At 45.4% G+C, this 9,268-nt stretch overlaps 1 long non-coding RNA gene across 1 annotated transcript in view; it reads left to right on the forward strand.

Annotated features, from left to right (window-relative positions):
* LOC135050674 (uncharacterized) overlaps positions 1–3,040 on the forward strand; it is a 122,253-nt gene extending 119,213 nt beyond the window's left edge. The window contains exons 3-4 of the long non-coding RNA XR_010241734.1: positions 25–274; positions 2,062–3,040. This is a non-coding gene — a long non-coding RNA (uncharacterized LOC135050674). The remainder of the gene's footprint in view (positions 1–24; positions 275–2,061) is intronic.
* Positions 3,041–9,268: the final 6,228 nt, after the last annotated feature.

Raw genomic sequence — 9,268 nt, forward strand, 5'->3', positions numbered from 1 at the left:
TGTACGGCTTTACCTTCTTTCTAGAGAACAGAGGGAGCAACAATCTGCTCCATATGCCAGTGAGTAGAGGGCAGATGTTTCTATCAGGAAAAAGAACAGTCATATAAGAAGAGATTTTATGTGCAGATGGCCACATGCATATGTCAAAGATTTCATCTCCATGTATGCACTATAAATACTCCTTACCAGAATAAATAGCCTTGTGTGAGGTACTGGGCATGAAGTGAGACTGGGAGAGGAGCATGCAGACAACTGCAAGTTTGGCAAGTAAAAGGTACTTTAGAATTTATTTAAAAAACGAACTTTACAGATTAAATTTTTATTACTATACATGTTATCGTTTTCATTGTTCATGTTATTAGAAAATGTAAGAATATGATGCTGTTTTCCTGCTTTCTGACCATTACAGGATAATCATATTTCTACAAATCTATACGTATCTCTGCACATGCTTATTTACTGAACTATATGAATCATTGTGGCAATAGAAAACATATATATATATATATATATATATATATATATATATATAGCCCTTTGTTTAAAAGAGCAAAACTTGTAGTTGATTTTGTTATGTTAGATAAGTGATCTCATTAGTTTGGATGTGAAGAGGTTGTCGCCACATATATATCATTGTTGTGTTTGTACATATAGGGGGTAATTCCAAGTTGATCGCAGCAGGAAATTTTTTAGCAGTTGGGCAAAACCATGGGGGTAATTCCAAGTTGATCGCAGCAGGAAATTTTTTAGCAGTTGGGCAAAACCATGTGCACTGCAGGGGGGGCAGATATAACATTTGCAGAGAGAGTTAGATTTGGGTGGGTTATTTTGTTTCTGTGCAGGGTAAATACTGGCTGCTTTATTTTTACACTGCAATTTAGATTGCAGATTGAACACACCACACCCAAATCTAACTCTTTCTGCACATGTTATATCTGCCTCCCCTGCAGTGCACATGGTTTTGCCCAACTGCTAACAAAGTTCCTGCTGCGATCAACTCAGAATTACCCCCCATGTGCACTGCAGGGGAGGCAGATATAACGTGCAGAGAGAGTTAGATTTGGGTGGGTAATTTTGTTTCTGTGCAGGGTAAATACTGGCTGCTTTATTTTTACACTGCAAATTAGATTGCAGATTGAACACACCCCACCCAAATCTAACTGTCTCTGCACATGTTATATCTGCCCCCCCCCTGCAGTGCACATGGTTTTGCCCAATTGCTATCAAAAATCCTGCTGCGATCAACTTGGAATTACCCCCATAGACAGGACAGTGGTAACTTTTACAGGTAATAAAGTAAATAATTGTTATTGCTCAGATTTGATATCATGCAAATAGACATGATCACCATTTGTACTCCTACAGACAGTGGGGCAATCCAGAGATGCCTGCAGGTCGGCCCCAATGGTATGTGCACTGCGTGCTTGGAATAAAGGGGCCAGTTTGGGGTCGCTCACATGTCAGCCACAATCCCATCCACTGTGCGAGACTGGACCCAAGTGCAGAGTTTATTTATTTATTAACAGTTTCTTATATAGCGCAGCATATTATGTTGCGCTTTACAATTAGAACAACAGCAATAGAACAAAACTGGGTAAAAACAGACAGACATAGAGGTAGGAAGGCCCTGCTCGCAAGCTTACAATCTATGCATCTATACAACTTCATTACCTGTATGTCTGCTTGAGTGTCCATCATCTTTATCTGCGCACAATTCCCAAGGCTCTATACAACTCTGCATAGCCTGCAACTGTGTCTACAGTACACGCCCTCAACACACAACAAATTTTGCCTAAGTGTAAACACCTGCTGCCCATTCAGCCGCAAGTGACTGAGACTCTGAATCTCCTGTAGATTCGTACTCTCGATCCCAGAGCATACGCAGTGCCATATCTGTCTGCTAAACGGTCTTGCATGCAATTCTGCTATTCCGCACTGTGAGGAACACAGCTAGAGGATATTGGTGGCAGTGTGAGGGAATTCCTACAGTATATACATTTAAAATGTTTTCGAAGCTTTTAGCATTGTGTTTTGCCTGACTCCTGGTTTTTATCCTTCCAGGTTCACGTAAGGGTTAATGTAATAATCTGAAGGTAATGGCTGCAGATAACAAAGTCCCAAGCATTCTGCCTAAAAGGTTCTACAACTACATGTGTTACTGTTCCGCACAGTTAATGGTTATATTGCATGGGAGAATAGGTTTTTCATAAAATATCATTGAATGTAAAACAAATAGATCTCTGGCAGCCATCACAGGAATTACTTTTTAAAATGTATTTAAATGTTGTGATTTATACGGTTGTTTAGTAAATGTTTCATTTAAATTCATAAAGCAGCAAAAACATTGATCATAATTGTTTAAATCTTTACAAATGATGTAAAAAGTCTGTCCAGGAAGCTGTGGTGTTCTGAAGTGACATTATACCAAGTCAGTGTAACATTATAATGAATGCTGCTCTCCTGTCTCCCCAGGGCATAACTGTTCCCAGTGTTCTGCGTACATAACAATACACATTCTCTTCAGAACACTGCAGTTTTCCAGTTGTATAAAAACACAGCATAACCAATCACCATGTATTAACACTGCACTAGATGCTCAATGCTAGCCCCTTTGCACACTGCAGGTGATGCTGCCCTTGTAGAGCAATGCTAAGAAGCTGTTTTTCAATACTGTACGAATCCAGCATTCATAAAAGCTAAAGAACCAAGACAATTCTTACACTCACTCCTCAGCAGTATTTCAGCTCCTACATGATGTTATACAGCAAGTGACATCTGCAGTAATCTTATAGCAGTTTTAGTTGAAACACTGGCCTTGGCGATACATAAAAGCATAGTAATAATATTTATTAGTGACGTCGAAAAATTAATTTCGGTATAATAACAGTTTGTGAAATCACATAGGTTGAAATTAAATGTATTACCTTCACACATGACAACAAAATGTCACAGCAAAAATAGCACTTTTAAGACTATTTGCACTCTATATTAAAAATAATTATCTTGTTTGATGAGAAGTCAGGAGAACATTTAGCTCTGCAGTCTAACATATGTCTATAATGCTGTTTTATACAAACTTGCTAAATAAACATTTTGGTAAGTGACTTGGGCTGGTCCTGAGCACTGTGTGAGCTTGGCAGCAGGTACCCCCATCCTCATTGTCTCCCTTTTACATACAGTATGCCTCTAGACTGGAAAGTCAGTGGATGTCAGATGATACCGTAAGTTAGGCAAAGGGGAGACAGGGATGGAAGATGAGGGGAAGTCAGGATGGGACAGTTCCACGTGGTTGGGGACAAGGGACTCCCCTAAAAACTATAGGTAACCAGGATAAAAAAACCTTTATAGTACATTTTTTTTTATACCTAACCAATATACTGTACGTTTCAATGGAAATACCAATCAGAATTTAGTATTTTTGAAATTAACCAGCAAAACATTGCACATAAAACCCACTTGTACAGCTAATATTGCCCATTATACAATTGACACACTACTATAATACCGAACAGACTACAGATTCAATATGAATGCACTACAACACTTTTTAAACAGTGATAATGTTATGAACCTGTCCTGATCTGTTCCTGGGCCATCCTGCTTTTTCCATCGTTCCACAGTGTCTGCGCCTCCTGCTCAGGGAGGATGTATGATTGTGTTTGAGAGAACGCTGCAGCCAGATTAGCCTCATGAGTCCGATGTGGACTATGGAATAAACCTGTGTATTGGGGAGGCTTCAGAGCAAGAAGCTAGTACAGCTTAGTGGACATACAGTGCTACCTTATTTACAGTGCTGCTTACATTGAGACAGCTAGGTAATAGCTGGCAGGCCATGATTTGCATAGGGTGGTTTCCAACTATTTGATTTTGGGGGTAACTAGCTAATATTTTTGATTTATACCGGAAATTCATATCTATTCTATATTTCTCTTACGTCCTAGAGGATGCTGGGGACTCCGTAAGGACCAGGGGGTATAGACAGGCTCCGCAGGAGACATGGGCACTATAAAGAACTTTTAGTATGGGTGTGCACTGGCTCCTCCCTCTATGCCCCTCCTCCAGACCTCAGTTAGATTTTGTGTCCAGAGGAGATAGGGTGCATTACAGAGGAGCTCTCCAGAGTTTCTCTGAAAAAGACTTTTGTTAGATTTTTTATTTTCAGGGAGCACTGCTGGCACAGGCTCCCTGCATCGTGGGACTGAGGAGAGAGAAGCAGACCTACTTAAATGATAGGCTCTGCTTCTTAGGCTACTGGACACCATTAGCTCCAGAGGGAGTCGGAACGCTGGTTTCACCCCGCCGTTCGTCCCGGAGCCGCGCCGCCGTCCTCCACGCAGAGCCAGAAGATAGAAGCCGGGTGAGTATAAGAAGATAAGAAGACTTCAGGGCGGCAGAAGACTTCAGATCTTCATTGAGGTAAGCGCGCAGCGGTAACGCTGCGCGCCATTGCTCCCACACACTACACACACAGTACAGGCACTAATGGGTGCAGGGCGCAGGGGGGGCGCCCTGGGCAGCAATAGACCTCGGGTATGGCATATCAGGAGGCATTAGGCTGCGGGGGCAGTAAATGGAGAAATCCCCCGCCATTTTTTACATATTGAAGCGGGACCGAAGCCCGCCGCTGGAGGGGGCGAAGCTTGATCCCTCAGCACTAACAGCGCCATTTTCTCCACAGAACGCTGCAGAGAAGCTGGCTCCCCGGACTCTCCCCTGCTGAACTCGGTGACAGAGGGCTGGAAAAGAGGGGGGGGGGGGGGCATTTTCAAGGCGCAGTGAGTGTATTACACATTGATTGGTGATAAAAGCGCTATCTGGATTATTTTCCAGTATCTGTAGGCGCTGGGTGTGTGCTGGCATACTCTCTCTCTGTCTCTCCAAAGGGCCTTGTTGGGGAATTGTCCCCTTATAGATATATCCCTGTGTGTGTGGGGGTGTCGGTACGTGCGTGTCGGCATGTCTGAGGTGGAAGGCTCGTCCAAGGAGGAGGTGGAGCGAATGAGTGATGTGTCTCCGTCGGCAACGCCGTCTCATGAATGGATGGACATGTGGCATATGTCAGGGCCGAAACTAGGATTTACGGCACCCGGGGCAAGGCAGTAATTTAGCGCCCCCCCCCCCCCCCCCCCCCCCGAAAAAAAATAATAATGGGAAAAAAATGCAAAAAATAATAAATAATAATGAATAAATAAATAAAATAATACAAAAAATAGATATAAAAATACAATAAAATAGAATAAAAAAGACCGACAAAATTCAAAACTATGCCACCCAATGCAACTTTGTTCTCAATACCAAGCATAGCAATACCCCTCATTAACAGAGGAGAGGTGGAGAGATATGGAAGAAAGGAGAGGGAGAGAGAATATGCTTCAGAATAACCCTCAGACAGGCAGACCCCAGTAAAACACAGTGTGTATATATATATATATATATACATACATACATACATACATATATATATATACACATACATACACACGCACACATTTTAAATAAAAAAATAAATTTATATATATATAATCTGTAGCTGTCACAGTGGTATAAATAAATAGTCTCAGCATGACATATTTAGGCAATATATATATATATATATATATATATAAAAGCTTAAATGAACTACTTTAAATGAGCTGCAGGGGTTAACACCAGTCAGGGTGAGGGAGCGTGTGTACCTGTGTGTTTTACCTCTCCAGTCCTCTCACTAATCAGACGGTGGTGAAGGGTGCTGGTCTGCTTCGATCAATCACTGCTGGTGTCAGCGACTCAGCAGCGGAGCTGAATGTAGGGCTGCGTGGGGCTGGAGAACGCTCAGCAGCATGTCACAGGGCGGGTGGCTTGCCGCTCAGGATAGCCGACTACTGCAGCTCCAGCGGCGGCCATCTCTCTGCAGGGTGAAATGCCTCAAGGGATTTGTAGTCTCTCTGTTACAGCTCCAAGTGTAACCAGTAACAGACATGACTACAAATCCCATGTGACCCACTTCCTTCCCTGCTGTATCAGACGCAGGCGGATCCCAGCGCCCTATCCAGTCCCGCGCCCGGGTCACATGCCCCCCTTGCTCCCCCCTAGTTACGGCTCTGCATATGTTAAATGCAAGTGTGGCCTCATTACATAAGAGACTGGACCTGGCAGAGTCCAGGGAAAAAGCTGGGGGTCAATCGACGGATTGGGCTGGGTCACAGGGCCCGTCGGGGTCTCAAAAATGTCCCCTATCCCAAATAACTGACACTGATACCGACACGGATTCTGATTTCAGTGTCGATTACGATGATGCAAGATTGCACCCAAGGGTGGCAAAGGGTATTCAGTGTATGATTATTGCAGTGAAAGAGGTTTTGCATATCACAGATGACCCCTCTGTCCCTGACACGAGGGTGCGCATGTATAAGGAGAAGAAACCTGAGGTAACCTTTTCCCCTTCTCATGAGCTGAATGAGTTGTTTGAAAAAGCTTGGGAAACTCCAGATAAAAAACTGCAGATTCCCAAAAGGATTCTTATGGCGTATCCTTTCCCTGCTCAGGACAGGGTGCATTGGGAATCCTCTCCCAGGGTGGACAATGCTTTGACGCGCCTGTCCAAGAAGGTGGCGCTACTGTCTCCGGACACGGCAGCCCTCAAGGATCCTGCTGATCGCAGACAGGAGACTACTTTAAAGTCTATTTATGCGCATACAGGTGTTTTGCTCAGACCGGCAATAGCATCGGCATGGGTATGTAGCGCAGTTGCAGCATGGACAGATACCTTGTCAGAGGGCCTTGATACCCTAGACAGGGATACCATTTTATTAACATTAGCCCACATTAAAGACGCAGTCTTATTTATGAGGGACGCTCAAAGAGACGTTGGGCTGCTGGGTTCCAGAGCCAATGCGATGGCTATTTCTGCGAAGCGAGCTCTATGGACCCGCCAATGGACAGGTGACGCAGACTCCAAGAAACATATGGAGGTTTTACCTTACAAGGGTAAAGTGTTGTTTGGGGAGGAGCTTGCAGACCTGGTTGCCACAGCTACTGCGGGTAAATCTACATTTTTACCTTTTGTTCCCCAACAGCAAAAGAAAACTCCACAGTATCAGATGCATTCCTTTCGATCGCATAAGGCCAGAAGAGGTCGGGGCTCCTCTTTCCTTGCCAGAGGTAAGGGTAAAGGGAAAAGAACACCTGCGTTGGCTAGCTCCCAGGAGCAAAAGTCCTCCCCGGCTTCTACAAAATCCACCGCATGACGCTGGGGCTCCCCTAAGGGAGTCCGCACCGGTGGGGGCACGTCTTCGACTTTTCAGCAAAATCTGGGTTCTTTCAGAAGTGGATCCTTGGGCAATTGAAATTGTTTCCCAAGGCTACAAGCTGGAATTCGAAGAGGTGCCCCCCCCCCTCCCTCCCCCGCCGATTTTTCAAGTCGGCCTTGCCAGCTTCGCCACCGGAAAGGGAGGTGGTGTTAGCTGCAATTCAAAAGCTGTGTCAACAGCAAGTGGTGGTCAAGGTTCCCCTGGTTCAACAGGGAAAAGGGTATTATTCAACCATGTTTGTGGTCCCGAAGCCGGATGGTTCGGTCAGACCCATTTTAAATCTGAAATCCCTAAACCTGTACTTAAAAAAGTTCAAATTCAAGATGGAATCGCTCCGAGCGGTCATATCCAGCCTGGAAGAGGGGGATTTTATGGTGTCACTAGACATAAAGGATGCATACCTTCATGTCCCCATATACCCTCCTCATCAGGAATACCTGAGATTCGCTGTACAGGACTGTCATTACCAGTTTCAGACGTTGCCGTTTGGGCTTTCCACGGCCCCGAGGATTTTCACCAAGGTAATGGCAGAGATGATGGTGCTCCTGCGCAGGCAGGGAGTCACAATTATCCCATACTTGGATGATCTCCTGATAAAGGCGAGATCGAGAGACAAATTGCTGGAAAGCGTGTTGCTCTCCTTGAAAGTGCTGCAACAGCACGGTTGGATTCTCAATCTGCCAAAGTCACAATTGGTTCCAACGACTCGGCTATCTTTCCTAGGCATGATTCTGGACACGGAACAAAAGCGGGTCTTTCTCCCATTGGAAAAAGCCCAGGATCTCCAGAACAGGGTCAGAGACCTGCTAAAACCTAAAAGAGTGTCTGTTTATCAAGTTCTGGGAAAAATGGTGGGAGCCTACGAGGCCATCCCCTTCGGCAGGTTTCATGCGAGGACTTTTCAGTGGGACCTTCTGGACAAGTGGTCCGGGTCTCATCTACAAATACATCAGAAAATAACCCTGTCCCCCAGGGCCAGGGTGTCTCTCCTGTGGTGGCTGCAGAGTGCTCACCTTCTAGAGGGTCGCAGGTTCGGAATTAAAGACTGGGTTCTGGTGACCACGGACGCGAGCCTCCGAGGATGGGGAGCAGTCACACAAGGAAGAAATTTTCAAGGATTATGGTCAAGCCAGGAGGCTTGCCTACACATCAACATACTGGAATTGAGGGCCATATACAACGGCCTGCAACAAGCGGAGACTCTTCTTCGGGGCCTCCCGGTTCTGATTCAATCAGACGTCACAGCCGTGGCTCATGTAAACCGCCAAGGCGGGACAAGGAGCAGAGTGGCGATGGCAGAAGCCACCAGGATTCTTCGCTGGGCGGAAAATCATGTAAGCGCTCTGTCAGCTGTCTTCATTCCGGGAGTGGACAACTGGGAAGTAGACTTCCTCAGCAGACACGATCTCCATCCAGGAGAGTGGGGACTTCATCAAGAAGTTTTTGCAGAGATAACAGGTCTTTGGGGAGTTCCTCAAATAGACATGATGGCGTCACGCCTCAACAAGAAGCTTCGGAGGTATTGTGCCAGGTCACGGGACCCTCAGACAGTAGCAGTAGACGCACTAGTGACACCATGGGTGTTTCAGTCGGTCTGTGTGTTTCCTCCTCTTCCCCTCATCTCAAAGATATTGAGACTCATAAGACTAAAGAGAGTGCAGGCAATACTCATTGCCCCAGATTGGCCTCGAAGGGCCTGGTACTCAGATCTTCAGGAAATGCTCACAGAAGACACGTGGCCTTTTCCTTTCAGGGAGGACCTGTTACAGCTGGGGCCAGGTGTGTTCCAAGACTTACCGCGGTTACGTTTCATGGCATGGCGGTTGAACACCGGATCCTTGCTGAGAAAGATATTACGGAGGAAGTCATCCCTACTCTCATCAAGGCTAGGAAGGAGGTGACGGCTAAGCATTATCACCGTATCTGGAGGAAGTATATATCTTGGTGTGAAGCCAAGAATGCTCCTACGGAAGATTTCC

The sequence above is a fragment of the Pseudophryne corroboree genome, chromosome 2, assembly GCF_028390025.1.
Source record: "Pseudophryne corroboree isolate aPseCor3 chromosome 2, aPseCor3.hap2, whole genome shotgun sequence".
NCBI classification, from domain to species: Eukaryota; Metazoa; Chordata; class Amphibia; order Anura; family Myobatrachidae; genus Pseudophryne; species Pseudophryne corroboree.